Source organism: Muscardinus avellanarius (assembly GCF_963383645.1).
Source record: "Muscardinus avellanarius genome assembly, chromosome: 1".
NCBI lineage: Eukaryota > Metazoa > Chordata > Mammalia > Rodentia > Gliridae > Muscardinus > Muscardinus avellanarius.
In genome coordinates, this window is record NC_137786.1 from 149,315,158 (window position 1) to 149,329,639 (window position 14,482).

At 33.8% G+C, this 14,482-nt stretch overlaps 1 pseudogene across 1 annotated transcript in view; it reads left to right on the forward strand.

The window, feature by feature from the left end:
* Window positions 1-528: 528 nt before the first annotated feature.
* LOC308258292 overlaps window positions 529-14,482 on the forward strand; it is a 97,108-nt pseudogene continuing 83,154 nt past the window's right edge. The window contains exons 1-2 of the transcript in view: window positions 529-551; window positions 10,880-11,452. The product of the transcript in view is annotated as an uncharacterized misc_RNA (transcript). The remainder of the gene's footprint in view (window positions 552-10,879; window positions 11,453-14,482) is intronic.

Genomic DNA, 14,482 nt, shown 5'->3' on the forward strand with positions numbered 1-14,482 from the left:
AATCAAGTGTTCAGAACTTTATACAGCAACTTCATGTTGTCACAACAATCACACATATATAAAAATGTCAGCAGGTGTGGGTTGGCATTTATATTTTGTATGAAAATATGCTCAGATGGCTCAGAAGCAATGGCAGGAAGTAATTTGTGGTTATCAAGATTAAGAGTTCATGCCAGGAGATAAATCAATGTAAAAAAGTGAAAAAATCTGAGTTAAACAGTTATCATTCTTGTTGTAATAAAATTGCTAGTTATGTAAAGGCTAACATATTAAATTTGAAGATATTATTTTTATAAATTGATAATTGATAATAGGCAAACTGATTATAAAAATTCATTGTTTTCAGAGATACAATGATTATTAAGCAGAAAACTTCTTTGGAGAATATTTGAACTATAAAACTAATATTTTTAATGTTTCTATAGATTTCTAATAGCTAGCTTGATTACAGCTGTGGACAAAGACATGCTTGTTGTCTGATATTTTGACCTTTTTTAAATAATCTTAACATTTACATGCAAAGAAACAATGGAATATGGTTTTACTGTCAGGTAAGATCAGAATGAAGGCCAGAAACAAAAACTAGAAGGTTGAAAGAACAGAAATTCTAGAGATGTAATGCTATGTTCAACATTTAACAGCATTTATTAATATACTAGTTAATTTTGACATTGCATATTGGTGAAAAGTTACTATTGAACACTGTTTAAACTTCAAAAAATATTTTGGATTTTACTTTCCATCAAAAGAAGATTCATGCATAAGGAAATTATAGATACAGAATCTTTTTTCATCAAAAGATAACTACTACTTCACAGGAACATTGTTAAAACTATTAGTGAAAACCGAAGATTAATTTTGGAAAATACAGCACCACTTACATTATTTGGGGAAATGATGAATGAATATCTGAAATTACTAAAATTGCCTTAAAATCTCTTCTATTCCTACCTATTGCATTTCAAAATAAAATACAAACACCAGACACAGTTCTGCACACCTGTAATCCTGTTACTTGGAATGTTGATTGCAGGTTTGAGGCCAGTTTCAGCAACTTAGCAATTTCAAAATAAATAAATAAAAAGGGCTGAATTTTTTGCTCAGAGGTCGAATGCCTATGGTTTTAGCCCCCAGTAATCCCACACACTAATTAATTAATTAGAATAAAATGATATATAGAAACTTGTATAGATATGTATGACTTCTGTGGTAGTATTAGTATCAATGCAAACTATATTAAAAAGAATCAGACTTCAGTTAAACTAAAATTTTGAGTGTTGATATATAGCATTTTCATTTAAGTGGTACATCCAGATATTTAATATACATAATTATAATTTGTTTCATATTTCTCTCCTAAATTCAGGAAAACAGAGCTATAAACTTAAGGTTCTACAATCAATTATCTATATACACACTTTGAATGAATTACTTATACAGATTTCATAATGCTATTCCTTTTTCCCTAGGATATATTTGTTTTATATGTATATGTGTATGTGCATAACTTTTTGTCTCCTGACTGAGTAACAAACATATTATGACTAAGTAATATACATTTGTATAATTTGGAAATATAAGAACATAAACATTTATATAATTTGAAAATATAAGAAAAATAAAAAAATTTAATGAATTGGAAAAAATTAAAAATGTACATGTATTTAAAATTAAATCAACAAAGTGAAAAGGCAGGACAAAACAGAAGAAAATATTTACAAATCATACATCTAAGACCACTCAGAATATATGAAGCACTCCTGCAACTCAGCAATTGAAAAAAATTAAAATGGAAAAATGACTTGAAAAGATATTTCTCCAAAGAGAGAAATATACAAGTGGTGAATAGAAATATAACAAGATGCTCAGAACCACTAGTCATTAAGAAATTGCAAATGAAAACTGTAATGAAATACCATTTCGCACCTACTAATGTGACTATTAGAGAAAGCAGGATGGAGGAGTGGAGGGAGGGAATAAGGACTAAGTACTGATGGTTAGAAATTATATCTGCAGTGCAGTCTTTGTGGGATGGAAATGGTGGACACCACTCTGAAAAACAATCAACATAAAAAGTTAAACAGAGAATTGCCATATAATTCAACAATGTAATGGCCAGGCACTTATTCCAAGAACTACAACTGGAATTCAAACATATTTGTATGCTTGTATTCATTGGAGCATTATTTATAATAACCGGAAAGTAGACATAATGGAAATGTCTATCAACAAATAACTGGATATATAAAATAAGTTATACACATATAATGGGATATTCTTTGCCCTTAGAAAAAACTTGATACAATCTACAATATAGATGAACTTTAAAAATATAGTGATTGAAGTAATTAGACATAAAAGGATAAAAATTATATAATTCTACATGTTTGAGGCACCGAGAAGGGACATGGTAGTTATTAGCAGCTGAGGAAAGAAGAGCATGGGAAGTTATTGTTTAATGAGCACAGATTTCTTTTCTAAGACAATAAAAATGTTCAGGAAGCCAGTTTTGTGACAACATGCCTGTAATCCCAGTATTTGCTGAGACAGGAGGATCACATATTTGAGGCTAGACTCAGCAACTTAGTGAGATCCTGTTTCAAAATGGAAAATTTCAAGCGCTGAAGTATAACTCATAGGTAGAATGCCCAGTGCCACCACCAACAACAAGAAAGTTCTGGAATGAATAGTGGTAATGATTGATTGACAGTGTGAATATACTTAATGCCACTGAATTGTATACTTAAAAGCAATTAAGATGGTAAACTTTGTTATACTCATTTGGCCACAATAATATAAAACTTAAAACCACTTTTATAAAACCATGTGTAATGTTTCTAATTTCTTATTTTGAAGGACACTTGAATATCAAAATCTTTGATCCCATTTAGATAAAAAAACTACATTATGAATGATTTCACTGAAAATTCTTGCATCCAGAAGTCAAGGAAATTCTTTACAAGCATAAAAGATTTCGTGTTAGCTGGAAAGTCCTTCAGGTTAGAGACAAAAGGGTTGTTAACAACAAGTGATACACCATGAATTGGATTAATAAATATCACTGTTTTATATCATTTTGATGAGTCTAATCCAGTTTTTTGTTCAATCTAATTTAATTTATCTAATCTTCTGACTTATTTTTATTAAATCGTTTCTTCCTGTGTTACTATGAAAGTGCATCTTACCTATTAGCTAACTTTAGAATATTTTTTGTGAGAAATATTCTTATAAAAGATATTGTCCATCTTAATTACTGCCACCTATTACTTCCTTATAAAGGGAACGCTAATTCGGGGATAGCAGTATGTTCTCTTGAAGTCTATCATTCCCAGCCTATCACATATGAAGTGGTTTTGGAAACTTTGGATTTCTAAAAAAAAACATGGATTCTCTGATATAAGACTATTCTGCTTTTGGCTTTTTATTTTTCCTTCTAAGTGAACAGTGAAATTAAGATTAAAAGTGACTGAGCCATCCTGCTTTCATAAGGTGAGCATGAAAATAAATTTGCACAATAAAGAGAACGAAAAGATAGAAAACCTATGAGGAATATATAACATCAGAGAAACAACCTCAGACTGTGCACCCCCAAATTTCTTGTTAGAGTTGAACAATAACCCTTATTTTATTGTTTTATGATCAGATCTAAATATTATATAATTTAAAGCAATCCAAATATAGTTCTGAAACTTTTAAATTAAAATTTTAAGTTCTACTAGATTTGTGGCAGGTTTTCAAAGTACAACTATAGATTAAGAAAATGAACTATAAAATAAACCTTCTGATGAAAGGTCAAAATGATATAAAAAAATAGAAGCTTTAAAAATAAGTTAAAGAAGACAGTGATTTTGCAAGATTCTCAAAAAGAAAGTTGAGCAGACAACAGCGTAAGAAACATAAAACAAAACATAAAAAGGGGACAAATAATTATATCTATGGCAAAGTTTGGATAGAAAGACAGAACACATGGGATTAGAAGAGCTACATCTGCACAGCCAACATTGCACCCAGCAGAGCCTCTGCCCTGGGTTGTCTACAGGGTGTCCCTGCCATTCCTCCCGCATCTGAGCATTTGAGATATTATCAGGAGCTCCCATTGTTGGCTTTCATTCCATTTCCTTATCTTGAAAACATCACCCAAATATTCCCAAGTGAAAAGGAAGACTTGAGTTGACACTGGTGTGTCACAGCATGCCTATCTGATGACTGACTTCCTAAAACATCAGTAATGGCATACACGCTGAGATCCCCACTGGCCCATCACCCACCACCTTCCTGCTGCATAGTCCAAGCTTGCGTTGCCTCCATGAAGGGCACCCATGTAGGGGATGGGGAACAGGGAATGAAATAAACTGTTTTTTTAGAATAACTGTTAAATATACACACAAATATACATGCACATGTACACACACACACACACACACACACACACACACACACACACACACACACCTGCTTGTCTAAGGTAAGCCCTAAGAGGAACAGAACACACTCTAGTTAAACCACAGGCAGCATCGTTCAGGAAACCCAAAGATTTCTACCAATGCAATAGTTGACTTTGTCATTAGTTACCAACAGCTATTTTTATGCTATAGACTTGAAGGAAACTATAAGAAATTGGCCGTATCAGGTCTCCTATTCCACCATAGATGTTTCTCTGATCCATAGAAAGGTGTCCAGAAAGTTATGATTCAGAAAACTATACCAAGAACTCCAAAAGAAACTATGTTGGGAAGAAATTTTTTAAAAGTTTTTTGGTTTCTCAAAAAAGTGTCTTCTCTAAATTGCATGAGACTTTAGTGATAAAAGGGCAATTATATTGAGTAAAACATTCATCTCTCATCAACATCCACTGAGGTTGAATTTTCAAGCACTCTCAAATTTACTTAGCAATCACTTTGCTCATGATACATTAACCCCCCCCCCGAAAAATTCTGCCAAGTGCTATTACTTGAACTCAATTTTCTAAATAATGGCATATGCTGTAAGGTTTCTGAGATTGAGGTACCACATTTTAAGATGCTGCCAAGTGTCTGTTATCTGAGCAGCAACGTATCTTCTTGGATGCCTAGTATACAGAAGGATCTTTCAGATTTATTTGATTGCATTATTATTGTTTTCTGTTCTCCATCTCCTCTCTATCTCTTTCACCAATATGCATGTGTGCTAAAATATGTGTGTTCTTTTTCATTCTTGCTCAAAGTTGAAAGAGCATAAGAAAAAGACAGAACATTCTCCAGACCAACCAAACAGTTTTAAATAAATTTGTCAAGATCGACACAAGCTATCTTGACTATTGAAAGGCTTTTGGAACAAAGCTCCCTTCTTTCATAGAGGATTCTCTATTTGAATAAATACTGTACCCCTCATCTTATTTCAGTCCTTTATCACATCAAAATACTGATTATCATGTTCCTCTCAGTCCCTGAACATCCTCAGATCACACCAATTTTAAAAGATCACACCTATTTTCCCCTTGATGTTACAAATCCTGCAAGTCTTGCCCTATTTCTCCCTTGCATTTCATGCTGAAAATTCTTTTAAAAAATCAGGCTCTTTTCCCAGCTTTTGATTCCTCGTCACCTAATAAAAAAATTAATCCCTCAAAATCTGGTTTCAACCTCCATGATTGCTAAAGGTTTGTTTTCAAATGTTACCAAATGCAACAGCTGGTCTCAAATCTCAACATAAATCCTGCCCTTCTCACAGCTTCATTAGTAGCACATTGCCTTCCCCCTTCACTGATCTCACTAGTTTTTCTAGCTCTAGATCTCTAGATCTTTCTAGTTCTCTCTTCTAGATCCCTCAACATATAAAGGCCCAGAATTTAAGTATTGTCTCCTATTTTTACAGTTTTCTTTTGAGAGTTTTATAGTATATGGTGATACAGGCAATTCCTATGTAACAAAGACATCAAAACATCTTTCCCTCTCCTTACTAGTTCTTAATATGCAGCTCACAATCTTGCAAATATCAGCTAAATTTAATGGATTTTGTTTCCAAAGTATATACTGGAAGTTCTTTCCTTTCCCACTGTTATTCTACTAATCATTCTCTTGAACCTCACACCTAAGGCACTCTTATGTAGGGACCCCATTTCTTGGTTTGTCTTCTTACAGAGTACATCCAGCTATGTTATACCCCTGCTTATGCCTTGACCTGTGTGGCTTTTCCTTTTCTTCCTGATGTCTACTCCAGTTTTGAATATATTATACATGTTCTCTGAGCATAGCCTAGATATTTGTTCTTCAGTCCATGTGTTTATTCTGTTCATTACTTGTTTGTGAGGTTCTTTTAAAAGGCTTCTCTTGATTTCCTCAACTTAAAGTAATTTTGCCTTTGCTGAGCTATTTGTGTCACTTAACCTCTTCTGTCTTGGACTTACTGATATTTTTAAATTGTTTTTTGTATTTGCTTAGCTTTTTCCAATCTATAAAGTATTTTTATAAATTATTTTATTTAATAAAAAAGAATATGGCCTTGAAGTTAGAAAAACCTACATTTAAATATCCCCTCCACCACTGAATGGTCATAGGAATAAATAGAGATGAGAAAGTCCTCAATAAGGGGGAGTGTTCAGATTAAACTCAGGTCCCAGGAAACTTCAAGTGGTTCTATTTCCACCATGTCCCAAAATCTACAGTAACTTTCTTCTCCCACTGGAGAGCACATCACAAAAATGTGTTATACAATAGTAAGCTACAAAAAAAGTAAAGGAAAGAATGTATTTGAATGTTGGTAAATGGGTACTTTAAATGAAAAACTATAAATATTCCTCTCCTGTAAGTTGGACTTGGGAACTTGGGACCTGGGAACTTGCTGGTATATTGTTTTTATATAACATACATATACACAAACACACACACACACACACACACACACACACACACAGATTTAAAATTTAATTTTAAATACATTTGACTTTGAATATTATTGGACCAAGAACACACATTCTACACACAATCCTAACCTCTGGTCCTTATCCTTTCCTACTTACTTTTTTGGTTTCTTTGCAACCTTAAATCAAGGAGAGTAACAAATAACAATTAAACAAAACAAAATATTAACGATATTGAGAGAGACAGAGACAGAGACACAGAGAGAAATACTCCCAGTTTCAAATAAGTGTTTGTTTCTTAGGATGAAAATAAGAGTACTTAAAAATACCATTGTTACAGTTTTAGAGCCCTGTACTCTTTAGAAAGGACTCTATCTCTTCCTCATTTATACCCTGAGAAAATTTTGTATGTACGTCTAACAAGAAAGTCACTTAGCCAGTGATCTTTTATCAAAGTTTGGGACAGGCTACAATATCAACCACTTTTTCTGGCACATAACAAATATTCTGTGAACAGTTTTCTTATTAATTGATCTGTGGAGATGAAGAGGCACGAAAACATCAGAATTATCTAGAAAGTATTAAAAATATACAGGCTTAAATGAGTGATATGTGTAGGTATGCCTCTACCATCTTGTACTCCATTAAGACGTAGGATTACAATTCACCAATAAAAAATTTAAAAAAGAATAAATATCAAAAATATATGTATATATACTGTACAATTACTAACCCTAAATTCAGTTCATCTAGCTTAAAATTCAGAATTACTTATTATTTATGTATTTCCCAAGTGACAATTATAACTACCAGTACTTGGGAACTATTGGTCTAAATCAAGTGGTCTGAAATTTAAGTACAATCATTATTGATTCTCACCCATATATTTTTCCTTATTCCCATTTATTTTCTCTTTGGTCTTTACCCACTCATTACTCCCTTGCAACACAATTAAATAAACCACATCTGCTCCAGGTACTGGTCTCTGCAGGGCACACTCCAAAACATGTTTTTAAAACATATAGAAACATATTCCATTAAATATCATAAAATATAAAAATTTAATATTATTTAAAAATAAAAATGATTGATGATCCAATGTAACCTATTTATTTCTAAAGGTATTAACTAAGAGAATTTGAACAAAAAATATTTTATATAAAATTAATAAGGGTACTGCCTACTTATGATAAAAAAATAAAGACCAGCATTCTAAAGAACAAGAGAATTACAAAACAAAATGAGCAATTGAACTGAACAGAAACTTCTCAAAATAGTAAATACAAATAGCCAAAAAATATATAAAAATTGTAGAACATCATTAGCAATCAGGGAAATGCAAATCAAAACAACATTGATATTACATCTAGCTTCAGATAGAAAGACAATAATCAACAATACTAACAATAATCAGTGCTGGTTTGGAAGTGGTGAAATAGAAACTCCTATATATTGTTGAGATTGTGTACTAGTTCCATAACTATGAGAACAGAATGGAGGTTCCTCAAGAATAGGAATGGATCCACCATATACAACTCCTCACTATCTTTCCAAAAGAATTAAAATCAGAATACTATGGTGATACATGCATATACATGCAACACAATTCACAATAGTCAAATCATGGAACAAACCTATGAGTCCATCAACAGGTGAATAGACAAAGAAAATGTGTTATATACATACAATGGAGTTTTATTCAGCTATAAAGGACAAAATTATATTTTCAGGAAGATTTATCTAACTAGAGAATATTATGCTAAATGAAATTGGCCATTCTCAGAAAGTTAAAAATTGTATGTTTTCTCTCATAGGTAGAAATTAGAGAGAAAATAGGAAAGAAAAGAGGAAAGAGACCGGTAGACTATTGGAAGAAGATGGGGAGGTAGGGGGACAAAAAGAAGATTGAGAAAGGAAACTGATCAAATAAGGCTATGTTCATTTATGAAGGTATCACTACCAATCTCATTAACATGTACAGGGAGGGAGGAGGGGAAAAGCTGAGTAGGATCTGGAGAGAAAAACAAAGTGATGAATGTGCGTACAAGTGTATTACTTTGAATTGCATTGTGTTGTATAATGACAATGCACCAAAATTATTTTTATAAAAAACAGACAAACAAAATCACAGGGATCAGTAACCATCTCTACAGCTGAGGCAGCACGCATGGGGGTAACAAATCTGGAAGAATCCTCCCAGAGCTACAGTCTAGGCATAGATAGAAAGAATGGAGGTGAGGTTTACTGCATGAAAGAGACTTTTACAGACTTTTGCATGGCACACCTGCGACATCTGCCATCTGAGACCCATGAAATATTCTCCTAGAAGATATATTTCTCTCCTCTCAAGGAGTATGTAGTAGTGAGCATATCTCCCAGCCATGAAGAGCCCTTACATTCTCCAATGTCTTTCCAGCACTCTCTATAGATAAAGTAGAACATGAAGGGGGAGTGCAAATGTGAGAGGAATGGGGTTTTACTGACACCCTGAGCAATAAATATCCAGAATGTGTTTGCTTGAGATTAAAGATTGACCCCTTTATATTGTAACCCAAGCCAAAACCTCCAGAAACTGGGCCATTTCCACCCCCACATTTTCCACACAGGATGTACCATCATGATTACAAGTGTCCTTAAAGCAGAGATAAATAATACTGCAGCTAGCCCAAGGTCTACTGCCACTTCAAGTAGAAGTTCAGAGAAGGCAATAAGCCTTGCAGCAGAATTGCACAGTATGATGTTTTCCTTCAATAATACATGGAGACCTCTATGAAATAGCAGTTTTGGTTGGAGATGTGGTACACATTCAATCTGTTACAGCAAGGTGCATACGTTTCTCAGCTACAAAGAGATATGCAAAATATCTCTCCCAAAGATATTCTGTTTTTTTTTTTTCTTTTCTTGTACTGAGGATGGAACCCAGGGGTGAATTCTAGCTCCAAGCTCCACCCTCAGCCCTATTTTTTATTCTTTATTTTGAAACCAGTTCTGACTGAGTTGCTCACTAAGTAGCTGAGGCTGTCCACAAATGGCAGTTCTCTTGTCTCAGCCTCCCAAACGTTGAGATTACAATCGTGTAAGCTTGTGTCACCACAACCGGCTTGATTTTTATGTTCCTACTTTTCATTTACTTTTTATTATATACATTGTAGTTTTACATAATATTGGAATACAAAGTGTTAGAAGATGCATGCACACAACTCTTGTTGCCCTCTTTACCTAGTCCCCCAAAACACTCCTCCAGCAAGTCTTTTAGATAGCACCCCTGAGCATTTATCCAAATGAAATTTAATAAAAATATTATAATCAAACTTGCATAGCCATGTTCATGGCATCACAATTTATGAGAGCCAAACTGTAAAATCAGTCTAGATATACATCAATGAACAAATGAATCACAAAACTTTGGTATATATACACAATGTAATTTTACTCAGCCACAAAGAACAAAATTACCTTAATTGCAAGAAAATGGATGAAAGTCAAGAATAATATACTAAGTGAATACAGTCAGTCTCAAAGAAGGGGTACATGTATAATCTGCATGCGATGGGAAAAGATAAAAAAATTTAAAGGCTGCTAAAGTACATGTTTATCTAAAACTACAAATCAAAGATTGTCAAAGATCTAGATGAGGATTATCTTGTAGAAGACAAACTGAGTAGTGGCTGTGGTATAAAGAAGAGACAAAAAATAAGTGATGTGTGCATGCATGCCTCTATCATCTTGTAACCTCTTAAGATGTATGACTACAATGCACCTATAAAACATTTTTTTAAAAGTTGGGTATAGTGGTGTACGCTTGTAATCCCAGCATTTGGGGAAGCTGAAACAGGAGGATCGTGGTTCATGGACAGCTTCAGATACTTAATAAGGCCCTTTGCAACTCAGTGAGACCCTGTTTCAAAATAAAGAATAAAACAATAGGGCTGGGTTATAGCTCAGAAGTAGAATGCCCCTGTATGCCATACTCAATATTGCAAAATAAATATTAAAAAAAGACAAAAGATTGCTCAGAACTTTCTCAGCTTCACTGACCAGACAAGGAGAGCATTTGGCCATATTAGTAAAGGATGAAATCAATGAAGTTACACATGAGCGAGTGACGAGTGCAGAAAGACAGACTCGAATTATAGATTCAGCTCAATATGCAGAATTGTGTGCAAGTCAACAACGTTCTCCAAAAAAGCTTCCAAATTTCAAGACTGGTTTGATGTAGCAGCATAGAGATCAAACCTACTGTTGTTGATTTGAAGATTTTAGCATTTTAGCTTGGAAAACAGTGGCACTGTTAGAGAATCTGGTTCTTCTTTTCATGCAGGACATGATAACCAAGGCAGGGGACCCCATCAGTTAGGCCACTTCTGCAGCCTTCATTCAGTATCACAACTCTGCTAAGAGGACTTACATAAAGTTCTTTCCAGACTCATTTGAGAACTCGCCTCCTTCCACACCAGCAGCTCTAGCTCTGGATCCCAACATTCAGAGAAAATCATGCCAGGATCCCTAGAGAGTGGTGGTGCTGCACAGGACGCAGCAAAAACCAAGCAAAAAAAAAAAAAAAAAAAAAAAAAGAGCACTGCAGCCAGTGATGTGGAGGCTCAGAACAATTCAGTCCTGATATATCAAGGAGGCCTCGTTCTCATTCACAAGTGCCTACCACAGAAATAGGATGGCTTTCCTAGCCTGCTGACTCAATTGTGCCTGAACTTCAGGAAGGGCTATGTTACATACAGACCACTTCCTTTTCTCTCCTTCCACAAAAGAAAATTCAAGTTTACCTCCTCCATAAACAAGACATAGAACTAGTGACAAAGCATAGACAAAAGCTCACTTTTTCCTGTCCAAAATTATTTGCATTAACATTGTGGGTGGGTGAGACAATTCTGGAGTGAAGTCTAAAGAAAAGAGGGACCAAAAAACGTTTCTGAGCACCTTGTGTACCCCTTTGCTTTTATAACATCAATATAAACTTAGGGTAGATATTTTTTCTTTTTAAACTATTTTGTTGTTATATAGACGACAAAACTGAAGCTTAGAGGCATGCAGTCAGTTAATGGTTGTCATATAGAAAGTAAGTGATGAAAAAAAAAAGTAAGTGATGGTGAGGATTTTATCTCAGTATGAACCCAAAATTCTTATTTTATCTTTCCATTATATTACATTTCAGAAAAGAAGTTCACTAGACTGAGACATAAAAAACATCAGAATTTACATTTTTAAATATGACAGTATAATTTTGCACTTCAGTCATTCACTTCAAAGGAATCGATTAATGTTTTGGACCTTTGAAAGAGAAAGAAACAGTACTGTTATCCACAAAGGCAGAGCAAAGCAGTATCATAAATGCTGAAACATCAAATACAAAATCCATGGGATTATATGAAGAAATAGATTTTTCAGTGAATGAAGTATTTTATTTGATCATCAACCAGACTGCCTAATTGTTTTTGTGTCTATTTCAGAACATATAGTTCACAGTGAATAATTCATTGATTTTTTAAAAAGTGAGTAATTTGGTTCAATTGAAGGCTACTACAACTTAGTATGGATATATAAAGTTTACATATTGTTAAACACTGTATTTAAAACAAAAAAGACTGGTTCTAAAATTTATACCTAGGATTCAATAATTCTGACAGGATATTTTACTGTCATTTACTGAAGTAGAATATTTTTTCAATGTAGACAAAAGAAAAATATATGTAGTATGTGTGACTAGTTAAAAACCACCTTTGAATTTATTGCTCTAAATATTTTTTATAATTTAAAATCAATGATCAATCGGGCGTGGAGGCTCACGCTTATAATCCCAGCATTCAGGAGGTGGAGACCCGGAGACAGCTTCAGCTACTTAACAAGGCCCTAAGTAGCAACTCAGTGAGACCCTCTTTCAAAAAACAAAAAGACTAAAAAATAGGACTGGGGGTATAGCTCAGAGATGAAATGCCCCTGGGTTTCTTCTTCACTATCGAAAAAAATAAAAATCAAAGATCAAGGTAAGCATTGCTTTTCTTTTATGAAACAGATTATCAGAGATATGATACCTATTCCAGTATTAAAAGAAACTGAAATCTAGACCCTGTTGCCAGTCACATGCAAAATGTTGAGCACTGTTTAGGAATATAGAATAATGTAGTAACTATAGTTTCCATTATTAATCCTGGATATGAAGCACTAAAAATTAAAATGTGTCATTTACTTTGTTGGACCTGCATGAATCCAGGAAGAATAAATTGCTGTCACTGGGATAAGATCAAAAGAGAGGTGATTCACCAGGCGTAGTGGCACCTCTGATTACAGTATTTGGGTGGCTGAGACAGGACTGCAGCAGGTTCCCAGCCAGCCTCAGCAACTTAGTGAGATACTCAGAAACTTAGCAAGACCCTGCTTACAAAATAAAATAAACAGGGTTGTGGGTATAACATGGAGGTAGCATGCCCCTGACCTCCATTACAGCATAAATAAATAAATAAATAAATAAATAAATAAATGGAGATAGGTTCAAATTATTTCTGTAGGGCATATAGAAGCAGATTATATATCCTAAACTATCTATATAATTATTATTATTATATATTTATTTTGGTAAGGCTTTGGCCTACTAAAATATGAATTTTTTTTCTCAAAACAGATTGAGATTCCCAATTTTCTCCTACTTACTGCCTGAGCTCTCAAATATAAATACACAAAGTCTAATAATGCTTTAAGGTATTAAGAATGATGCCCCTGGTTCAAGTCTTCGGTGATTGAACCAACTCTCAGTGATTTCTAACTCTAAAATGCCTCTTAAACTTCAATTCCAATAGAGTTTCATTCAGTTTACTATTTTTGCTATAATTTTCTAGCTCTGCCAGTACATTCATAACCAAAACATAAAATATATTTTAGTTTCACATACTTCTACAATTGTATTTAATCCATAAAATACATTCAATAAATATTGCCAGTGTTGGAACTGCTTCTTGAAAGAGATCAGAAGATAAATGTACTCACACACTACCATTGCAAGTCACCACATTCATAAGTTTTTTCAGTAATTTTATAAATTTTTATCAATTTCTAGCACTTTCCCCAATGGAACTATATGCTGATAGATTATGATAAGTGTGGCAAAAAACTTAAGAAATTAATGAAAAAGAGAGTAGCTGAGCGAAGCTATTTAGGAAGTGTGATCAGGATATACTTCTAAGGGAAAAACCATTTGAACCCCAAACCGAAAGGAGAGAATGAACCAATCATGTGAAAAACAGAGAAGAAAATCTCAGGCTGAGGGAACAGTACAGATGTCAGAGGTACGTGGCTTTTGTGTAAGAACGCTTTTTTTTTTTAAACTGAAGAATCTATAACATAAAATCAAGAGAATCTTGGTAAACATAGATAACATTAATAATATTATCAGAAAATGATATTTTATTTTTACTAAAGCATTTAAGATTGAAATGGCAGGGCAACTGGCACATGCCTATATTCAGGTACTTGGGAGGCTGAGATAAGAAGATTGCAGGTTGGAAGCCAGTCTTAGCAACTTAGCAAGGTCCTCGGCAACTTAATAAGACCTTGTTTCAAAATAAAGAGGATTAGAGGGATAGCATGGAGGTAGAATGCCCCTGGGTTCAATCCCCAGTTTCACAACAAAGGCAA